Source organism: Periplaneta americana, chromosome 9, assembly GCF_040183065.1.
Source record: "Periplaneta americana isolate PAMFEO1 chromosome 9, P.americana_PAMFEO1_priV1, whole genome shotgun sequence".
In the NCBI taxonomy this organism is placed as follows: domain Eukaryota; kingdom Metazoa; phylum Arthropoda; class Insecta; order Blattodea; family Blattidae; genus Periplaneta; species Periplaneta americana.
In genome coordinates, this window is record NC_091125.1 from 106,094,920 (window position 1) to 106,119,575 (window position 24,656).

Below are 24,656 nucleotides of genomic sequence, written 5' to 3' on the forward strand. Positions count from 1 at the left end.
AAAACATGGGGTCTATATGACTCCGAAGTAGATCCCACGTGTCTCCGGCGCAGGTTCTACGGTTCTCCTAACCAGATCCCACGTGTCTCCGAACAGGACCTACATGTCTCCTCCGAAGCAGATCCTACATGTCTCCGAACAAGATCCTAGTGTCTGAAGCAGTTCCTACTGTATCCGAAGTCCTTTTCCCTTTCCGCGCTAAAAAGAATGGAGAGATGTCTGTCTCCGAGAAGGTCCTAAAAACCTGCATCAGGTTCTTACATGTCTCTGAAGCCGGTCCTACATGTCCCTCGAACAGGTCCTACATTCGAGCAGGTCTTACATGTCTCCGAACCAGATTCTGAAGTGTCTGAAGCATGTATCTGAAGTACGTCCTACATGTCTCTGAAAAAGGTCCTACAAAATCTGAATCAGATATGGAGCAGGTCCTACACGTCTCTAAAGCAGGTACTACATAGCCTATCTCTGGATCGGGTCCCACAGTCTCTGAATCAAGTCCCACAATCTTTGAATCAGGTCCCACAGTCTCTGAATTAGGTCATACATGTCTCTGAAGTACGTCTGATTCTGAAGCAGGTCCTACATATCTCTGAAGCAGGTCGTACATGTCCCTGAACTAGATCCTACATGTCCCTTCGGTTCCTACATGTTCCTGAAGCAAGTCCTACTTCTCTGAAGATCTGTAATAAAGAAAACAGACGCTCTAGGTGTTCAATATTGAAATTATTTTTTATTTCAGCTTGTAAGGAAACATCAGTCGCAGACAGAGATGTGTCTACGACATATTAATGCTGACGAAATATATGACGACAAAGACCATTATTAAATGTGATGTACTACTCAAAGCGATGTTTTTTTTAATATACATATTGATGTAAAAGTTGTAAAGCTTTCACATCATATATGTAAATTCTTGAATGAATTTATATAAGTTTTTTAATTAAAATTGTTAATCCAGGTTCTGCTTTCAGCAAAATATCTAAGATCTTCAAAAGTTTCTTCAGTTAGATGCAGTTCAAAGAGAATCTGTGAGAAACATATAATTTCTCCTTCATTAATATTACCTCTGTAGGAGCGTTGAAGTTATTACGAAATTCAAATGAAGACAATGACACAGGATTATGTATGTCTGCTGTACGAACAGAGGGATCTGGCGGACGGAGTGAGGTTACCGCTGAAATGAAGCGATTAATTGACTTAGTTCGTCGCTGCGGAATCTCTCGCACGTACATACGCACATCACGCATACCATATAATTCATAGGCCTACTCCTCAACTGAGAATAGACTTAATGTAAAGTCTATACAGTTTAACGAAGTAGAAGGAAGTCGCGGCTTTTGGATCACTTTGAATCATTTTTCTTTTTATACCTGCGGTTTTCTGTAACGACGCCATAAAAGAATATAGCTTCCTTTCGAGCTTCTTATATTCTTCATTCTATCAGATGTCTTATAAATGTCATTTTAAGTTCTTTATATTATTTTTCCCAATCAAATAGGCAAAGATTAACCTTCCGAGCAGAGTGAGTGCAGTAACTTTTGCCAATGAGAAAAGAATTCGCCCATAAGAAACTTCAAATCATTCTTTTTCTTTATCCTCTGACATATTCGGTTAATGGTCTGCTATGGTCTTTCCCCAAGGGTTATGAGGTATTCCTAGATATCATCTACCCTCAGGACCATAATTCAAAAGTTGAAGGGGATATTATATTATGTGATGGATGCATCCTTTGCATAGGTTTGTCCAGTTTTTCCTGTATGTATTACGTTCAACAGAATATTATATGTAATGGTTAAAAACGTGACAGTTATTTCGTGAAAATTTCGTGATCATTTTTTCTCACACTGTTATACTATACACGATCTTACTTAGTAATAATTCTTTTTTTAGTCGCTTATTAACGATGCTGTATCAACTACTGGGTTATTTAGCGTCGATGGATTTGGTGATAGTGAGATGGGTTTGGCGAGGTGAGTTCGAGGATTTGTCATAGATTAGCCTACCTAACCGTCCCCTGACAGTTGGGGAAAACCTCGGGCAAAATACCCAACCAGGTAATCAGCTCAAGCGGGAATCGAACCCACGCCCGAGCACAAGTCTGGATCAGCAGGCAAGCTACGCTGGTGGCGCAATAATCTTATACATAGTATTCTGTTTCCAACATTCATAGCTAAATCAAGCTGCCGATATAACTGCATTCGTTGTAAATTAGCCTTATTCTTTTTTTTTGCAGCAATATTTATTTATTTATTTATTTATTCATTTATTTATTTATTTAACTAGCTATATTTATTTATTTATTTATTTATTTATTTATTTATTTATTTAACTAGCTAGCTAGTGAGTACAAATTAATATTATAAAACAAAAATGTTTCTAGCCACTACCGTAAGAGCCATGTTCGTGTACAGTGTGCTCTTAGCCAATAATATAACATAAAATTTACAAAGACAGTTTGCTAAATACAGTAATTAACTTAATTCAAATCAATAAATAACATAAAAGAGCAAAAAAAAAAAAAAGAAGAAAGAGAAAAAGAGAGAAAAACACGTTTAATATAAACTGACAATCAGACAGAAGCCAGTGATATTCAATAAAAAACATGAATATAGTTGAAAGAAATAAAAGGTAAAAAAAATACATTTGTTAGTATTATATATCACGAATAATTTTATAAATTTCTTTTTTAAAAGCTTCAATTTTAAAATATTTCAAATTTTGAAAATGGTCTGTAATTTTATTATAAACTCTTGGGCCGAAACTGGCACCACGTTTAAGAGCTGCACTTGTATGGCATTTAGGCTCAATTAATGGGAAAGTAGACTTTTGTCTTGGAGTACAATATTCATGTCTATTAGATTTATGTTTTATTTGATTTCTGTGGTGATTTAACGAAATCTTATAAAAACAGTCATTAATGGTCCTTTAAATCATTAGGGAGAATAACATAAATGCGAAATTATTTTCCTCTCTAATATTTTACAGCTAACATTTTCAAAAAATAATACACGATATTTTTCAAAATAATTTCAAAAAATGTTCTTTTTTCGTTTTTATGGCATAAATAAAGTTTTTCCTCAGAAACATCCAATTTTCACAAAAATTCGCATCAAATTTACTGTCATAAATCACATTTATGATAAAATTTTTGTATACGTCTTGGTGCATCTCTGAGCCACATTTTATATTTATCGATAATAAAAATGACTGAGGAAAAAACTGTCACCTAGGTGTTTTCACTCTACCTATACGAAATCGAACCTAGAGCCCTTTTCTGAGAAATCATCTACTCACTGAGCTAAGGCGGAGTTATTTATACCTTTGAGTCTTTCAACAAAAGATGTCTTTCAACATCTCTTCATAATGTAGGCCATGGATTTTACTCCGAAATTGGCTTACTTAGTGAGCAAGAGTATAAAGAAACTGAACTACACGTTCATTAAACTAAACAAAATAACTTCTCGAGTGTTTACCAGGATACCATCTTAATTATAGCTGTTAGCAAAAACGTTTTCTAGGGTTAAGAGCACTAAGCTGAATGTTTGACTCATGAATCTTGTTATAATGGATGAAATTTGTAACGAGACAAGCAAGACTCCGCTTTGTGAATAGACGTGCTTTGCGCTGAAATCCTTTGTAGAAGTTCCGACTTTGTGACGTACAAAATATTTTAACAAGACCTCAATAAAAGAGTATAACCTGCAGCACAAGCAAAAAAGCTAACATATTTCTTGAGAACCTACATTTCTGAAAATGTATATTTTAGTCATTACATTATACAAATATATGTGTATTATATATTCCTTACAGCTGCAGTTCTCTGAAAGTTTAATAAAATGGAGAAAGTTGTATTTAATTGTAAGAAATGCTGCTTCAATTTCGGAACTAGCCATTAAAAGTATCAGTCTTCAGAGAATCATAAATAAACGACAAGAATAGGAATTAAATATTACTAGATTATCAATAAAATGGTCTTTATTATTTTTGAAATTTATTGTTTTACAAAAGTAAACATTCTTTCGATTACCTAAGAAAGGACAAAACAGACTTATTTCAAGAATCTGGTAATTTGTGATATTCTTTCAGATTTGATCTAATTTTCTTCCTTTTTTTTTCATACTTTCTGATTTCAAGAGGTATATTGGGAGGGTGTTGTGTTTCTATGGAAAATATACATAGTCCTTAAAAATCGTGGTAATATTTTCATATGATTTTTATTAAGTAAGTATTAATGAGAAATTAACATCGTAGACGTCGTTTGATTGTATTGTATTATATTGTACTGTATTATATTGTATTTATTAACATTCCATGGTATTCATACATTGCTTCACAGCTAGAATATGGAACAAGTCAAAAAAATTAATTCTATTATAAAGTCTTAATTTATAGTCACAGTCTAGATGAAATATATACAGACGAGTTTTACATATAGTCTACTAGTACAACACAAAGTTTTCGTATCAATTTCATGAAACATTGTTGAATGTCATGAATTCACCTACAGAACAGAAGGAGTGAGAAATTAGGTACTTCTTTAATTTGCCCCTAAATAATCTTATGTTTTGAGTTTCATTTTTATATCGATAGGGAGGCTATTAAAAATTTTTACTGTCCTATAACGCACTCCTTTTTGACAGTACGATAGACTTGTCGATGGAGTATGAAAGTCATTTTTGACGTGTATTTATGCTATGAACTGTTAAATTAGTTAGAGAATTTTCACGATTACATACGAGGAAGATTATTAATGAAAAAAATATAGTGATAAGCCATGGATATTATTTGTAGTTTTTTTTAAAATAGCCCTACACGATTCCCTAGATTTGGCACCTACTATTATTACAATTACTCTTTTTTGTAGTAGGAATATTTTTATTGGGTTATTTTACGGCTCTGTATCAACATCTAGGTTATTTAGCGTCTGAATGATATGAAGGTGATAATACCGGTGAAATGAGTCCGGGGTCCAGCTCCGAAAGTTACCCAGCATTTGCTCGCATTGGGTTGAGGGAAAGCCCCGGAAAAACCTCAACCAGATAACTTGCCCCGACCGGGATTCGAACCCGGGCCACCTGGTTTCGCAGCCAGACGAGCTGACCGTTACTCCACAGGTGTGGACTAGTAGGAATATAGCCTATTATTACTATCTGTAGAATTTCCCCAGAATATTATTCCAAAACTCATTACCAAGTGGAAGTATGCAAAGTATATTGTTTTTAAGGTATTGATAGTCAAACTCTCAAAGTTTCAAGTTTTAAGTTTCGAACCAATATGACAATTTGTAAAAGGTCAAAGGAAAAACAGAAAATTATGTCAGAAGGATGGATAGAATATGCATCCTGAAACAAATCCTGCAGTACGCTCCTCGTGGAAGAAAATCCGTTGGTCGCCCAGCTAAGAGATGGACTGATGTGAGACCGTAACAGACTACCTGGTCTAATACATATTTAGAATGATGATGATGATGATGATGATGATGATGATGATGATAAAGTTTCGGAATACGTATTATTTCTGTTGCTATGGTAGACATTGTTGAAAAATTGCAATTCCACAACATAAAATTAATCAATTTAAAGGTCATATTGTTTCAGAAAAGTGTTATGAAGTATCATTCAATAATAATTTATATTTTCAGTCAAAACACTTATCAATATGTGAAGTCAGAAAATAATTCTGTTACATCATATTATAATTTAAAAGTCACAAATATTTTCGACTTATACAGAAAGTCATCTTCAGGTGAATCCTTAAGCAAACAATTTTGAAATTAGGCGAGGGACTAATCAGGTACATTTTGATCTAATAGTTGAATGCACATGCAGGCATTTTACAAATATATACTTGTCATGATTCTAAGGTTAAATGGTTCACATAAAAAATAAGACACTTATTTACGAAGATAACTGAAAACTCTCACTTTTGCGTGTGTGTAAAATTATTGGCATCTATTGCCTGATATTAAAAACTTGTGCAGTCAAGTGATAAACTTACACTATATATCATGGAGTTAAAATTAACAAATAATTGTAAATAAATTATGAGTTCTGCAATATTAATGTGTTGTAGGGTGGAGGGAATTCACAGTCTATTTCACCGCGGTGAAAGGCATATTTGTAAACTGTACAGTTGATGGAGTCCAGACATTGAAGGCCTGTTTCACCCGGCGTTACATTGCAGACTGATTCACCTGAAGATGACTTTCTGTATAAGTCGAAAATATTTGTGACTTTTAATCATAATATGATGTAACAGAATTATTTTCTGACTTCACATATTGATAAGTGTTTTGACTGAAAATATAAATTATTATTGAATGATAAAATTAATAGTTTTGCGTCCTGCAGGTTGCGAAAACAAATTCAGTAGCAATGGTACGAAGGTTGTTTCCTACAAATTTCCTAATTGACCATTTAACACACCGTTGGATTCGACGTGTTGCCGCCGCTGATCTGTCCTCGCAGATCACGAGGCTTGACACCAGATGGACGTTATTCCAAAGCCCACTTTTTCGATATCAGTGAAGGTAAAAAATGTGTAATTTTTGCGAAAATCTCGAAATATATTATCTTTTGCATCATCACAATTCTTTTTCTTTAATTAGATATGCAATAAACATTAATATGAAAAAATACACATATTTCTCCATCATTGAAATTCTTTTTCTTTAATTAGACATACAATAGAAATTAATATGACAAAAGATACAGAGTGAACCGTAAGTAATGTCATTCATTTAAAGGGCTTACTCTTTGAGATATTTCAAACAAAAAACGTTTAATACAATTTTGCTAGTTTGTGCTTCCTTTTCGAGAACAAATTTATTTTATATGAAACATTTCATAGCGAATTTTGGGTAAACTACTCAATTAATTCCCAATATACTGTCAATTTAAGAGAGCAGTGTATTATGATAATAAATGACTGAAAGAATTTTAGTTTTGTCCTTTAAATGTGCAGAAATTTGATCCAAACAAATGTATGAGAATGAACAATTTCATTTCACGTTAAACAAAATCTATCTATCTATCTATCTATCAAAATCTAAGATTATCACGGTTTTTGAAGTCAATAATAAATAATACGTAGTATCTGTTCCTCTACAGTTCTGCAAGGTATACCATTTTTTCTCTGCAAAACTAATATTTTTATTAATTATTACGACTTAATAATAATAGTAATATTCGATAACACATATTAAGGGGTTATGTACAGCTTACAGAAATAAATGTTTTGGAAATATTCAACATTTTTTTCCTCCATTACTGTAGCTTGTACAATAATGAAAATTGGCATGTGTAAAACAGTGTCCTTATGCTATATGAAAAAGTATTTTTAAGATTAAAAAAATATATTTTTTTTTCAAAATTCAAAATGGTGGCAGTTCATTGTGCAGTGATGAAGCTTTTCCCTCGAAACTCAAAAACTATCCACCATTCTGTTTTGGAATTTTTTGTGTGTATTTATGCATGTCATATCTACAATATGATGCAAAATCACTTCTCTACCTTTGATAAATTGTCTGATAAAAAATAAATTAATTTAAAAAAATGGTCAAATATCAGTATTTTCTTCCAACACAAAATAAAAAATATATATATTGATTAAGGAATGTAGTTGAAAGAGCATGATATTGTAAACATGTTTTTCAGCAATAAAACAAAAGAGAGAGAACATGAAAAAGTTAACAAGTTTGTGAGTTGTGGGGGAAATTCTTTAACACTGCACAGTGAACTGCCATCATTTTGAATTTTGAAAAAAAATATATATATATATGTATATATGTACTCTTTCATCGTATGATGACGCAGAATATCTGCATGGAAATATCATATGTACTTCGGTACATTAAAATAAAATAACATATATGATATGCGTAAATCACTTCGTGATTTAAGACGGTGCTTATTCCGTCGGATCCCGGCAACTAGTCACTCATAACGAGTGCACCTCAGCACATGTGTGGACTTCGGTCCTATGTTCATAGACACCTATGACGTAGTGCAGAGGGCGGCCACTAGAGGGAACCCAAGAGTTGGAACTTAATCAGAGACAATTCTGCCCGATGCCGGGGTGGTAACCGGTGTGGCTTAGTGGATCAAGCATCAGCACGTAGAGCTGAAAACCCGGGTTCAAATCCCGGCGCCGAAGAGAATTTTTCTCCGTTCCATTACTCTTTCATCGTATGATGACGTAGAATATCTGCATGGGAATATCATATGTACTTCGGTACATTAAAATATAATAATATATATGAAGACATTATTACAAAAACAACCCTTGTCAAAATTGCTACTTTTCAGGAAAACAATGAATATAAATAGAACAACACATGTCAGCTGTTTCCGTACAACTGGTGTTTATCCTTATGGCTATTGCACCGGACATATGTTATTTTTGGAGTCTATGAACATTTGAAATAGTAGCAAATGTGTTCTTAACTGAATTTCATTAACAGTGGCTAGGGCTGTTTTTGTAATAATGTCTTCATATATAAATCATTTTTTTTAATTGTAAAAATATTTTTTCATATAGCTTTACACATACCAATTTTAATTATTGTACAAGATACAGTAATGAAGGAAAAAAATGTTGCATATTTCCAAAAAGTTTACTGCTATAAGCTGTACCTAACCCCTTAAATGATTACACCGAAATTCAAGCTCATTGTCCATTTTATGTAAATAATCCGTGTATAGTCATATCGAGGTTGTATTTGGGTCATGTGCGCGAAATGCAATAAATTAAAGCAAAATACATGCGTCATAGATGCCCACATGTTTACACTCAATCGTTCAACAACTTTATTATTCTCTCTCTCTAATGGAAAAGGATGACTACTCTGATGGATTCTTGGAACTTTCCATCGTCGTCGTCTTCGTACTTAAGAGATGTAACTATGGGAACGCAGGGTGTTCCGGATGGGGAGGAGTGGAAGTCCTACTACTGCTCAGATGACAATTACGTCAGTGCAATAAACACTTGCCCGTCTAGACATCAACTACTGTATATGTTAGTCCGTATGACTATTTACAGTTTCGACCAGATTAGAGTGAGATTGAAAAACTGCATACGGATAGCAACTAAAATCAACCTGAGCCAATAAAGACATTCGCTTCCCCTTTTTATGAGTACTACTTTATTTTCCTGGTTTCCTGGTCTTTTTTCCTATTTCTTTACGACATCGTTATTGGAGAAATATAAAATCGATAAAGAGTCGTGAAATAGGCAACAAAAGAAAAATTGAAACATCTGAAAAGAAGTCTTTAAGTAAAATTGCTGGTGTACGTTCAGAGATGAAATAAGTAGCATCACTGCCAGACAAAAAGATGAGACAGTACAAATGACGCACTTGAAAAATGAAGAAATAGCTGCGCTCTGAGCTCTTGTGTCTAAGAGAAAGTATGGAATTACATTTTAAAATGAGACCACAGCAATGTCATAACGGGTGTACGTCTGGAAAGAGATTTCGCGTAGTACGGCTCCGTTAAAAAAGTGGCATCTTCAAACGAAAAGCAAATGGAAAGAGATTTGTCCGTTGTTGTTAATCCAGCGTTTTACCGTTGATCGTGATCCAGTGTATACACGCGGAATACATCAAAGAAAAATTAGAATAAAAAATCTCTGTTGAGTTAGTCCCGCCGACAATTACGTTGCTGTGAATAAAGGATGTATTAAACAATTATGAAACGAAAAAAATAATGCTATTTAAAAGTCTGCCATCCTTAGTTGCGCTCGGGCGCGGGTTCGATCCCCGCTTGAGCATATTATCTGGTTGGCTTTGTTCCTAGGTTTTCCACAACCGTAAGGCGAATGTCAGGTAATCTATGGCGAATCCTCGACCTCATCTCGCCAAATACCATTTCACTATCACCACTTCCATCGACACTAAATAACCTAGTTGTTGATAGAGCGTAGTTAAATAATCGAGAAAAAAGTCTGCCATCTTTATAACTCGCTAGATTCTTTTGGCATTTATAATGTGAAAAACATTGTTCGAATATGTCAATATGCTGAAATACAATTAGCTCATCCAAATCCAAAGAAAAGTTCTTGACATGCTCACTCAATAAATTTCATTCATTCGTTCATTCATTGTTTTATGCCTCCGCATACGATTAATATATCTTTATGTTGCCTACCATCTGATATCTTCTACTGCCCCGAACTTTTCTCCATATCCATATTTAAAATGCTTCTAGACGGTTTTCTTTACTTTGTCGTAATGTACAATTTATATATGACATTACTTGTATTACAAACGCTACTTAGGTGTAAATTTTTCTGACGTTTTGTATATTCGATTCCCTAACCGTTTCAAATGTATATCATTTTACCTTTTAGGCGTGTTACCAAATTGTATGTAATACGTTTTGTCAAATCTGGCAACCTTTTCATAAGGGAAGCTAAATTTATTTATTTATACACATATTCAATTGCATGAAATCCTACCTCTCCACATTACATTGCATTACAGATGTAATTTATTGGTTTATGTACAGCCTTCAGTAGACAATTTACTCTTGGTCAGTGGCCCAGGCAATTTTCTTTTACTCTTCCTGATCAATTTCAGCATTATTCTTTCTTCACCCATTCTTTCTACCACAGCGTCATTTCTTATTCCATTTCACACGCTCCATTCTTCTCCACATCCACATTTAAAATGCTTCTAACAGCGGTCATCAGCACAGAGCACCCTGGGGCTAGCGTCTCTTTACCGCGGAGAACACACTGCACCATTGTGCACTAGTAGCTGCTAGCGGGTATGGTCTCTGCCTCTTCCTGCTGCACGACGGAGCACATGGGACGGCTCCGCTTACCCTTTACCCATTTCAGCGATTTCTGACGACCACTGGAATCTAGACGGTTTTACTTACTTTGTCGTAATGTACAGTTCGTCCCGCGCCATGGCCTCGTCGTCTAAGGCATCCTGCCTATGATTCGCGTTACGGAATGCGCGCTGGTTCGGGTCCTCATGGGGGAAGAAATTTTCTCATGAAGTTTCGGCCAGTATAGGACCAGTGCCCACACAGCATCATGATGCATTTGGGGAGCTACGATAAGTAGCGAAGTCTGGTTACGAAATTCAGCTAGCTATAACGAATGGGGGATCATCATGCTAACCACACGATACCTTCATTCTGGTTGGATGATCGTCTACCTCTGCTTCGGCATGTGGACGTGAGGCTAGCAGCCGTCTGTTCGGTCATGGTCCTTCATGGGCTGTCGTGCCTCGGATTATTATTATTATTGTTATTATTATTATTATTATTATTGTTATTGTTATTGTTGTTGTTGTACAATTTATATATGAAATTAATTGTTTGTAGTCCTACACATATGCAATTGCATGAACTTCCTTCCTCTATACATTACATTGCATTACAGATGTAATTAATTGTCTTATGTTATAATAAGTACTGTCGCTCTCGACCACTCTCTTTCTTTCTTTCTTTCTTTCTTTCTTTCTTTCTTTCTTTCTTTCTTTTCCTTAGTTTAACCTGTCCCTTTTATGTACATTTATGCGACCCACGCCACACGAGCCTTACAGGGCCGCGACCTGTCGGGAGAGGAATTAATCTATTGGATCACATACATACTTTTTTACCACACAAAGACATGGAGGGCCTCCCCGGATGAGGGATTAGCTCATTGCCAGGGCCACTTCCGATACAACACAAACATTTAAGACATTACACATCATTCACTCACACATATGAAAGGATTAATGGAAGGATCGCCGTCCATGGCCGGACTTTCAAGAGGTACAATCCCGGCATTTGCCTGGAAGTAACTGAGGAAACCATGAAAAAACCTCAGTTAGGATTGTCGGCCCCTGGGATCGAATCCCGGATCTCCCGAATGCAAGGCCAGCCCTCTACCACGCCACTAGCCCGCTCGGTCGACCACCCTATCTAATGTAAATATTTCACACTCTTCCGCAAGATTTTTTAGACACACAGTGAATCAATGGAATTGAATCCCAGACTCATGGTCAGCTCCATTCAATTTATAAACGACTGTTGTCTTATAATGAACCAGTGTTGCCAACTTTCAAGCACAAATTTATGGAATTGCAGTCTAAAAATTATCTGATTTTTCACAAAATTATCGCAAACATACTATTAATAATGATATACTACCAAACTTTACACAATATTAAATACATTTTTAATTTCTTCTCGCACAGAAGAAGCACCAACGGTAGCTACTAACAGACTATTATGATTAACTGATTAGCACACTATGAAGCAAGCTTATTACTTACTAGGAAAGAATTAGGACTTTCCCCTGACAATCTTGACGAAAAAAAGAGAGAGATTTAAAACTTTATCCTGGCAATACCAAAAGAATAGTATAAACTCAAATGTGTTTCATTAATATGATAATTTCTTACGGTGGAAAGCAAAATAGAATGAATTCAGATGAATTATATGATTAACGAAACTTATCTCACAATATTATAAGTGTTATCGCATATCGCATAAGAGATTGAAATATCGCATTGTCGCTTTTCACGCTGTGTGTTGGATACACTAGCCTGCCGCCGCTGCTGCTGTTGTCGATAATGATGACGATGATAGTGAGGATGATGGTAGAAGCATTAATGATATAATTAAATAAAAATGTGCCCAGTTTTTCATTGAGACATATAGGATCTACGGCAGGAAAATAACAATTTCTGGCTTTTGTTTGTAATTCATTCATTGATTTAGTGTTCTTCCCAAGGGTAGGTCTTTCACGGCAAACCCGCTTTCTCCAATCTTTCCTATTTCCTGCCTTCCTCTTTGTCTCCTCATGTGATCCATATAGGCTATCTTAATGTCGTCATCATCTGATATCTTCTTCTGGCCCGAACTCTTCTCTCGTTCACCATTCCTTCCAGTGCATCTTTCAGTAGGCAGTTTCTTCTCGGCTAGTGACCCAACCAATTCCTTTTTCTCTTACTAATCAGTTTCAGCATCATTCTTTCTTCACCCACTCTTTCCAACACAGCTTCATTTCTTATTCTGTCTGTCCACTTCACACGTTCCATTCTTCTCCATATCCACATTCCAAACTAATTGAAAAATGAGTTCTATTCAGTCAATACTTAACATAAAACACAATAAAACATGTTATAATAACATTTACACAGATTTAAAAACAAACGTTTTCGCCAATTTTGATTGGCATCTTCAGGTCGTGTAGGTCGAATGGAACATGTTATAAAAAAATGAACACTTGGTATATGACGTTAAAAACCAAAGTTACGACTATAATACCACTTAAAAACAGAGAATAGAATATAGCAAAAAGCCTCCACGATGTGTGAAGAATCACTGTGTTGAAAGAGGCGTGTGTGAACCAAGGAAACAGCAAAATTCTTCTGCCATTGCAGATACAGTTTTCAAGATAGATTTGAAGATACTACACACACGACCTGAAGATGCCAATCAAAATTGGCGAAAACGTTTGTTTTTAAATCTGTGTAAATGTTATTATAACATGTTTTATTGTGTTTTATGTTAAGCATTGACTGAATAGAACTCATTTTTCAATTAACATTGAACTTAACGGAACCAATATGCCTTTGAAATCACATTCCAAATGTTTCTATTCGCTTCTCTTCACTTCGTCATACTGTCCATGTTTCTTCTCCATACAATGCCACACTCCTTACAAAGCACTTCACTAGTCTCTTCCTTGTTTGCAATTAACACTGTTTAAATTAATACTGATAAAGACTGAGCTATCATTTTGTGCCGTGCCAGGGCTAAGAAAGCGTAGAATTGTAACCGTGCATATCCTGTAAAATGTGTACAGAAAGGCTTGTTTTCATTTCATTCGTATATGTTTCTGTTTTCTTGAAGCAATATTGTATTGCGTATGACAATAAAAGTTCTTTCTACCCATAAAACTTTCTCGTGAGAGAAGGGAAGAGAAAAGGAAAGCTTAGGTACAGAAAGCAGAGATACCTGAGGCGCAATAAATTCAATACTGCACGTGATATATAGACCTTAATCTCTAAGCCAATCGATTGTAAAGAATAGCGCTATAGGAAAATACAAGACGTGATATCTCAATCCCGAATAAACAGCAGAAGTCTTAACAAGATCCGAGATCGTGTACGTGTTGCTCGGATTTCAAGGAAAATATGCGATATATCCAACATAGTGTCTTGTACTCAATTCAAAATATTCCGTATCAAGAAATTTTCCAAGCGCGTACAAAGTAGTTATTTAAATGAAAAATATGGCAACACGATTCTACTTGAGTATGCACTTTTTGTGTTTGTTAGAACAATATGAAGATTATTTGCAATAAAGTATTATGAAATTAAACACGAAATCTTAATGAACCAAAGAAATCGAGGAATACAGAGAAAATACATCAGAAGAGTTAGGGTATTTTTAAATAACTGATCAAAAAAACGCACAATGGTTCAGCTGTTTGGACTTTTTCCATTGCTCATTTTCTAAATTGTAGCACAACGTTTCTAAGAGTGAATATCTCTTCGTGAAAACCTACTGTGGAGATTATTACAAACAGCTAGCCTGTCTGAGTGATCGACGACCACCAATCAAGTTGGTGCGAAATATAAAGACGAAGCACACGATGTCATAAGCTGTTGTAACGTGAACTCTATAGAATGAAAAGAAGAATAAAAAGAAGAATTCTGTGATTGTAACTAAACTAATTATATGGAATAATAACATTAAAAGGAATAATAGACACTAATAATCAACAGTGGAATGGTGAAATGATGAAACAATAGAAATAAATGAGTGGGGAAACAATTAAACTACTACTGCCGCTCATTTATTTATTCCTATTGTTTCATCATTTCACTATTTCCACTATTATTCCTTCTTGTTGTTGTTGTTATTATTATTATTATTATTATTATTATTATTATTATTATTATTATTACATATAATTAGTTTAGTTATAATCACGGAATTCTTTCGACAGAGAGAGATCCACTCTTCGAAACTAGTGCTACAATTTTGAAAATTAGCAATGGAAAATGTCCAAACAGCTCAACCATTGAACAATTCACCGTTGCTCTCCCCCTTCCTTCATTCAGATAAAAAAAACACACTTTTTGGAGACTTAAGATATGGTTATCACTTTGTAAAATGGCTGAGGATCTAAAAAGTAGCTTAAAAATATTAATTCAATAAATGGCTACATATGATATGATATTTAGGAATGTACACAAGAAAATCATCATCTTGTACAGGGATGCAGAACTGACAGAGAGAGGAGTGGCAGCATGGAGAAAGCATTGATTCCCCTTCAACAGTCCACGGGCATAGAATGACGTTTCCGTGATGCGTCCACAACCATGTGCGGATTGCAAGAAACTGGTACTCACTTACAAAATGATTGAAGTATTTTCGACCACAACAAAAATGTTATGTTTTATTTAACGACGCTCGCAACTGCAGAGGTTATATCAGCGTCGCCGGATGTGCCGGAATTTTGTCCCGCAGGAGTTCTTTTACATGCCAATAAATCTACTGACATGAGCCTGTCACATTTAAGCACACTTAAATGCCATCGACCTGGCCCGGGATCGAACCCGCAACCTTGGGCATAGAAGGCCAGCGCTATACCAACTTGCCAACCAGGGCGACACCACAACAATTATAACACTAAACTTAACCAACGAATTCGGATTACATATCTAATGGCATGTAAACGCATTCAGTACGTTACACTAAGAGCCATCGTTATGATAACCACGGATTCGAGTTGAAACCTCGGTATTGACGGAGTTGTATTTGTGGTGACAAACCCAAGGTTTTTCAGGAGATTCTGCCGTTTTTCCAACGTCATTTCATCTACGAAAATTTTCCACAATTCTTCTTTCATTACAATCTTCGTCTTGTGATTGGATGATGCCAAATCGAACGTTCTCCGCGGTAGGTGTTTCTCGCCGTTTTCCCAAAGATTGGTAGATGGAAATGAAAGGGAATTCCAAAACGATTCATAGATATGTAAAAGTGACAGCGAAGCTCTCCAGGTTCATCCCATTTTTCCTGACGAGGAGTTGCCACATCTTACAGATCTAATTGAGTCGTCAAAAGTATGATACACAGATTCAATCACTGGGAAGGAATGCGTGGTGTGGCGGATGGTGAATCCGGATTAGCCATGGAGCACAATCGACACACAGCTTATTCTATCACAGGTGCACAAAAAGCATACTTGGGCTGAAGCGTTCCTCTCTTACCCGATAAGAACCTCTACCTCTATCTCTTGGTTAGCCTTGTAATCAGAAGTTTGTAAAATCAATGCCTTAGGAAAAAATTTAATTGTTTTCGAAATCTAAATATTAAAATAGAATGTTATATACAAGGTGGAAGATAACCACTACACCAAAATGAAATTGGTAATAAATCATGAGGAGTTTGGGAAAAATATAAGTAAGCTTTTTTTTTCTAACATTCAGTGTTTTAGAGGGAATCGTTATGTTTCTATAAAACATTTGGCAACATCACGGCTACTGCAATAACTCTAGCAAGCGCAACCACCTATCTCTTACCTTCCCCTCTCTCTGTTGTACTCAGTCGGAGACACGCAACACTGCGCTATGTTGCAAGATTAATTTTAATGATTTTCGCAATTATTCAATTTAAATTCTTGCAAAAAAGACTCAAGACACTAACTATTCAGAATATTTTTATCTATCTGTTTGTATAGCGATCAAACATTTCTCTCGAGCAGTTACCGCAATAGTACGCTGCAAACATTGGGCAAAGACTATTTTTTCTTGATTAACTGTGCTTCATTGAAGGAAAAGCGTAATACATTTTTGTTATATTTAACATGTAGAATCACCTCTTAAATGTTGGTGCATCGGTCCCCTTCCACCCTGCATAATAAACAAACCAAAGTATGGTGAATCGTTAGGAAAGTTCTTAACCATAGTGTAGCTGGGTGATCCCGAATGTTAATGGGAAATGAACTGCCTAAAATTAACAAGTTCAAATTTCTGTATCAGGGCCTCACTTCCTACTTAAAATATCCGACAAGTTTTTTTTGACAAACATGTTCTGTATGCCCTCAAGACCAGGCCTTTTGTGGATGAAAAGTTTTCCGAGAAACATCCTAAGTCATAACCATCTTCTAACTTGAAGCTTCAAAGATTGCTACCTTCAGAAGTGCACATTTCGCGGAAGGCGGTGCTCATTTCATCAGTCTTTCGTCACCGTCTTAAGTATCCGTAAAGTTCCCAGAAAACCAAGGTTTTACCGTCTATATGCAATGTCTTATCTAGAGAGGTTATAAGCGCATAGATAAAAAAAAAAGTTTAGTAAACCTATGTGTAGACCAATTTGAAGATCTTCAGCGACGATAGTTTTTGAAAGGCAAAGTTAGAGCAGAATTAGTGGAGCAGCAAAGAGCACAGTAAAAAATACATACAGTTAGAATTCGTCCATACCATGCTGTGGCTATATAGATCATCGTCACCATTGTCATCATTATTTTCCTTTCAAGGTTCAGACTGTCAAGTGTATCCCGGCATCATTTTCTTAACATCTCTCTCCAGGTCGACCTCAGTCTCGCGGCCAGAGAGAAGATAATTTAGTGTTTGTTTTGGGATCCGGTTTTCTTGCATTTTCTCCGTGTGGTTTATCGAATCATCCCTGTATCGGATTAGTTTAGTATGTGTAATACCCTCTATATACTCGTATATTTAAAAAATGTCATGTTTTTCAAACCTTTCTGGCTGTAAAATCCATAATAATTTTGATAACTATGTAAACATAGTCATGCTTCTTCACTACTATGTGAGACAGGGATATGCAAAAATTTCAGCCTCCTACCCTCAGTGGCTTCTGACAAAAATGTTCCTAAATTATCCTTGTTTTTAACTCAAATTTAATTAATATTTTTCAGGTTTGAAATTTCTTATAAAATCAATTACATAAGGTAGAAAGATAATCTAAAAATCGAATTATACCTGTAAATATTGTGTGTATTCTGTAAAAATTGTAAGGTGACAGATTCAAAAGTTGAATAGTATTAAGAAAATTTCTTCACTCATACACAACAGCCATACGCACAGACTACACAGTCCCCTTAATAGCTTAAACTTGCTCTAAAATCTCATTCTGTGCTTCGCGTAATTCTTAATCTAGATTTATGTTGGCTCTAATAATCCAACTTTTACTACCATGCACAATACGACATACGGAGTATTAAGAGGGAGTAAAATAAATACACTAGAATTTACGTTGCATTGTTCTCGTTAAAATAGTCCTTTCTGACTTTAGTCCCGTCCCTTCATGATGGGTTATTGCGGATCATATTTCGAATGCCATAATCAGACACTGTCTCTGTATGACCAAACCACATACATCTTTCTATAAAGTTTTTTTTTTTTCTAACGCAGCGTATATTGACGAATGAGAGTAGCGTGCTGTATACAAAGTATTTTTTTATCTTTCTTTCGCTCTCACCGTCATATAAAGTGGTGCTTCCGTGCGTTGGCAAGTGCTACTGAATTTACTGCGATGTTGCAATCATTTATAGAAAAATTATACTCATTGCGCCTTTAAGTACTTTTTGGCAATTATGATGAAGAATACTGTTCTGAGGTTAGTGGGTCGGATTTTCTTCGCCTCGTATGATAGGATGATATGAGTATGGAAATAGGCAGGATGCATGAAGATGGTGACAATGACGACGAAATAAACTCGGGTTCCGGCAAGTAAGATACCCAGCATTTCCGAGGGGAATTGTACACCGAATTTTTATCGTTTTTCGGTACGTACTGTATTTTAATATGTGTAAAATGATAATATGATTTTATTTCTTCTAATTGTCAGCTTTTAGCCCTATCTTCAGGAAAAATAAAGAAATAATTTGTAGTAGCTCTTAATGCAAAATACGGTATCAATGCATTTTTTTACCAATATCTCAGTAGAATTTTAAATTTATGTAGTCGGTTATATATAAAGGTACGTTACATATCCCCTATTCTTTCTACATCTGTATCTTTTATAATATCTTGAAGGCGAGACAGATTAGAACTTCAGCCGTTGAAGTTTGTGATGCGAACTGACGAAGGGATACTCAATTATACACTTGTATGCCTGTTTAGGTTAGGATATATTATATAATGTGTTATTTTAATCTGTGTGTTCTTTTGGAGGGTGGCTAGATCTAACTATAGGTGAGGGGGGGGGTGAAACCTACAAAGTAGGACTTGTTTTACACGGCACGTACGGTCAAAAGACCCGTGCATGGGATTTAAGAGAAATTCTGTTCATATATTATATCTGTATGTGTAATATTGCTCAATAAATCCATTTATCATTCAAAATTTAGGAATTTTATATTGTAAGATATGGAAGTACATACTCCCCTGGACTGAGGTAAATGCCCGGAAAGCATTAACAAGGCAATTTGTCCCAACCAAAATTCGATCCCGTGACCGCTAGTTGCGCAATCAACCACTGCTCCAAAGCGGTAGATCTCTGTAATATTTGTTTTCACACTTTCCTAACATCATGATTATATTCAGGGTCTTCTTTCTAGAATCTTAGATTGCACTGAAGAGCATTTATGTTTTCTGCGTCCATCCCATGTGTTTCTTTACAAAACTGCCAACACTCATTAATCTTTTGTTTGTAGAGAATACTGCACTTCCAGATTTTTAAATTCCTCAAGCTATTCAAAACAACGATGACGTCAATCGGTGCTGAAATTTCACTACGCCCTCAATTCGAATCCTTGCTTAGCGCATTCATCACTAATGAAGTGCATTTCTTAGCTTGGAGATCACCGCAAAGTTTGTGTTCTTCTCGTGTTAGTATACATGACATTGTGAATGTTACCCAGTTTGAGTTTCTCGTCAGAGGATGCTAATAAACTTACCGTGCGGGGGTGAGGAGTTTGTAGCAATGTAAGCAATGTGACGTCGGAGTCAACAAGCCGGCGTCGATTGGCGGCGTCGCGGCGACACTAGCGTCTACCCCGCAACAGCAGGAGTCGGGGCCGGCATCAACACGGCGCGATCGATCCGACGCACCTGCAAACCACGTGTAACACTTCATGACACATGTGGCTATTTTCAACGTAAAGTCGAAAATAATTAATTACAAACATTAATATCTCAAGACATCTAATTTATATCCTGTTATCACAATGCATTTTAGTTACTTAAATAGGCGCTACTAGTTTATTTAGCGTCAATGGAATTGAAGGGTTCAGAACCATAGTGGGCCAAGCGCCATTTACTAAAACCGTAGAAAACAAGGGTTAAAATGAAGTTATTACCATAATTCAATGGAAATATATAGCAAGTAATATAAAGTATACACATTAAAACTAAATGATATCAATATTCATTAAACTATGGTATTCATTTAACTTAATCTTTTGCTTTCTCCGTTTTTAATAAATGGCGCTTGGCCCACTATGGCTCTGAACCCTTCAATTGGTGATATCGAGATGATATTTGACAGTATAAGGCTGAGAATTTGTCGAGGATTACCAGAAATTACCTTAAAGTAGGAGAAAACTTCAGAGAAAAGAGTAAAACAGATAACAGCCCAAGAGGGAGTCGAACTCACGCCAGAACGCAGCTCCGGACCAGCATGCAAACGCGATAGAGCCTGAGCTACGCCGGTGGCTTTATAAAAATTAAATTTGATTGAAATTAAATAATTTCTGCAGAATTACAGTTCCATCTCAAAGAGTTTTAGCTGTTGTGCAATTCGCTTTCGCACTCATCTATGCATGTGTTGATGTGCACACGTTTTAAGTGTGTAAGCCTAAACATATCGTATTGTATATTCAAGTGGGTACCGGTATGTGTCCCATTTTTATACATGTATTTGTAAGTGTAATTTTTAAGTGCTTCATAGATGAATTACTGTATTTATACATCTTATTTTAAAATTCCGATAATACATATTACTACGTATTAAGTAGGCTAAATATTGCAATGAAATAGAATTTCGTAAGGAGAACCTACGACCCAGTACTACGACCTTTCAAGATCTATTGCGCTTACCCTCAAGTTAGGCGCATTCCCAAACCCACATCGGTTGACTACACTAAGGTTCGCTGCGTATCCAGGTTTCCAACAGGCAACCCCATTCGTCCCTAGGCCAGCCCTCTTTGTGCGTCGCCAGCCGGCGTACGGGAAATGCTATTGTTTTTAAATTTAATTATGGTTTATTTAACGATGCTCGCAACTGCGAAGGTTATATCAGCGTCGCCGGTGTGCCAAAATTTTGTCTCGCAGAATTTCGTTTATATGTCAGTAAATCTACTGACATGATCCTGTCGCATTTAAGCATACTTAAATGCCATCGACCTGGGCAGGATCGAACCCGCTACCTTGTGCACAGAAGGCCAGCGCTATACCGACTGCGCTACCCAGGCCGACGGAATGCTATTAATGATGTCGAAATAGATAAAATGTTGTCGGAATGATGTATATGCGTAATTTGGGGAAACTGGAGAATCCCGAGAAAACCGCCGACTGTGACTTTGTCCACTACAAGTATCACTAGGGACTTAAAAAAATCCCAGTCCTGACCAGGCCTCGAACTCGGACCGTTTACGTGACGGACTGAAGGTCTGATCACTCACCCACCACAGGGATTAAGCTAAGTATTAGGCCTAATGATGCAATGACTTAATGTATATAATTTTTTAAGATACAAAATTCTCAATGGCGCGTTATAAACACTCACGTGAAAACCTCTTGCTACGCGTCAACACCAACACTATCTTCATATTCTTGCCATACTCTCTCTAACACATCTCTGTTTATGGCGCAATCGCAGCAATGAATGATCCGATGTCTTACTTTTTCAAGACCTTGGAGTAGAGGTGACACATAAACTGATTCCTTCACATATCCCCAAAGAAAAAAGTCACATACAGACAAGTCTGGTGACCTGAGAGGCCAAGGGCAAAAGGCCAAATCAGCGTCGGTAGCATGTCCAATCCAAATACGTCCGCGTCGTCTCTTAAACTGAGTTGTAGTCTGTATTGACAGTGCACATTTAACGCACCTCATTGCTCGTTCCTTCTTCAGATCAATAAGTATTGGAGCTTCGACAATAAAAGAGCGCGACACGGTGAATTGTTTACATTTAATGATATTTTAACTATGTTTGAAAAAGAAAATGTTGGTTTTATAACACAAAACAAACACTGTTCAGTTTATGCACGACAAATGTTCAGAGTGATTCTTAAGTTTGTTTTGAGGCCCACATTTCACGGGAGTGCCACTCTATTCCCTTGCCACTATTCCACTGTGTTAATATAAAACTTAGTCTGAGTTGTAGTCTGTTGACAGTGTATAGTGAATCCATCTCACAACATGGAACGATACACATGGCAGGAGTATACCGACATGCTTCGATGAACATGCATTCCCTGTTCCAAATGGCTCAAAAGTGTCCCGTTCAACAATCCTACGGAAGTTTTTACAAACATTTTGAAACACGGACATAGTTACCAGGCACCAAAATTCCCTTTAAAATTCAAGCAACTTGCCTGCTTGTAAGGGTTAGCACTTTTACAATGACGTAGCTCTGGAAGGATGCTTCAGCGTACATGCATTCCCTATCTCAAACGGTTCCAAATGTCCTTCTCTACAACCCCAAGAAAGATTTTATTATCCTTTTTAAAACAACCTGTATATGTTTAAGTATTATATGCTCAATTTGTGCATTTAGTGTTTATGTATTCATATGAGTGCGCTAGAAAACTGCGCATATACCGAATGAACAGTAAATAATGTCATCAATTTCAAGGGGTTATTCTTTGAGATATTTCAGACAAAAATGTTTAATACAATTTTGCTCGTTTCTGCTTCCTTTTCGAAGATAAAAATTGTTTTATATTAAACATTTCATAGCGTGTTTTGATGGTCATTGGTTTAATTCCCAATGTGCTCAGTCAATTTAATAGAGCGATACCGGTATATTATGATAATAAGTGATCGAAAGAATTTTAGTTGTGTCCTTTAAATGTGCAGAACAAACGTAACATTGTAAGATTCGTTTTCAGAACGAAAAGCTACATTTGTTCTCATCAAATTTCTGCACTTTTAAAGGACAAAACTAAAATTCTTTCAATCATTTATTATCATAATACACTATTCTCTTAAATTGACTGTGTATATTGAGAATTAATTCAGTAACTTTCCCAAAATACGCTATGAAATATTTCTTATAAAGTAATTTTGTTCTCGAATTGAGAGCAAAAAACGATAAAAATTGTATTAAACTTTTTTACTTGAAATAATTCAAAGAATAGCCCCTTGAAACTAATGAATTACTTACGATTCAGCCTGTATAAGGAACATAGAGTAGGCCTATACAGGTACATACCCGTGCACTTTCACACTTGTGTACATTATACATGCAGTGCGCATGTACAATATGTGTACATATGCTCAATAGAGTAATTTGTGTATGTATATTAGTGCTTGTTCGTTAGTGTTTAATAGTGCACAAATTACATTTAACTCTGCAATATAGTTCTGTAAAGGAGCAACACTAAGAATATCACGACCATTTCTTATAAAATGGCGAGAAATGTTCACTTTCTCCATCAGTAATGCAATTTGGTCGCTCTAAATTGTTTTAGTGTCAGTTGTATGCAAGAGTATATTTGAATTCTTCAAAAACAGATCTGTGTGACTAATTCACCGAATTGTCAACCATTATCTTACTAAACGAAGTATTTGAATTGCTTCCAATAACTTAAACAGTAATTAGACCTATTTTTGTTTCAAGACATCTTAAGAGAGATCAGAAGACATTTTTCTTTGTCAAGAATTTTTCTCTCCTCCCTATTTATAAGCGATACCGCCCACGTTTCCTCCCTCTAAAAGCACCACGAAGAGGATCTACGTTGTAGCACTGTTAACTTTCCGTTGTTAATTAAATATGAAAGGTTCTTCCATCGAAGTGGTTTACTCGGAGAAAAAGGGAAAAGAAAAGAGAATTGAAACGCAATTAACAACAGCAAAGTTTCATGAAAGAAATTCTCAAGTAGAATTTTTCCTTCTTTCTGTCAACTTTATGAGAAATAAAAAACTAGACCAACTCTACGCCAACATCGTGCCGAACAAAATATTCAAACCGGGATGTAAGACTGTAATATGGAAATTCTTCACAGAACCTCAAGAAGATTTCATTTTAAAAACAGGTATTGCAGACAAAAAAAACCTGGAGGCTTAATAAATTCAGTCTTAATGTTAAAGCAGGTTTTCTTTTGCCACTCCTGAGACGGTCTGTCTACAATCATTTCCAACTCTTCAAACATTTAATTTCATATCCTGTAGAGATGTTAATATAATCCACGAAAGATTGTAGTATACACCATGTTTGTAATATCCTTACTTCGATTCCCATTTTCAATATCAATCTTTCATGAAGGATTCTAGTATTCAGTCTTTATAAACGAGAAATAAACTAACACAAATAATTTATCCGAACAGTAAGGATAAGAGGCGAGGTGTAAGCGAATAAGCAATTATATGCAAAAATGTATGAAAGCCAGATTTGTATAATACATTCCTTACTGAAGGTACGTTAACAGAAAGCCACAAATTAAGTCACACAGTATTGTGTGCACTCATAGTTGAGTTCTGGCGTCTTGTCAGCTCATTTGAGTTGTGTGGA

At 35.8% G+C, this 24,656-nt stretch overlaps 1 protein-coding gene across 1 annotated transcript in view; it reads right to left on the bottom strand.

Moving 5' to 3' along the window:
• The window catches only part of Sytalpha (Synaptotagmin alpha), a 609,065-nt gene that overhangs the window by 378,736 nt on the left and 205,673 nt on the right, over positions 1–24,656 (bottom strand). The window contains exon 2 of the mRNA XM_069835540.1: positions 19,879–20,032. The gene's annotated coding sequence lies outside the window, so the exon portion shown is untranslated. The remainder of the gene's footprint in view (positions 1–19,878; positions 20,033–24,656) is intronic.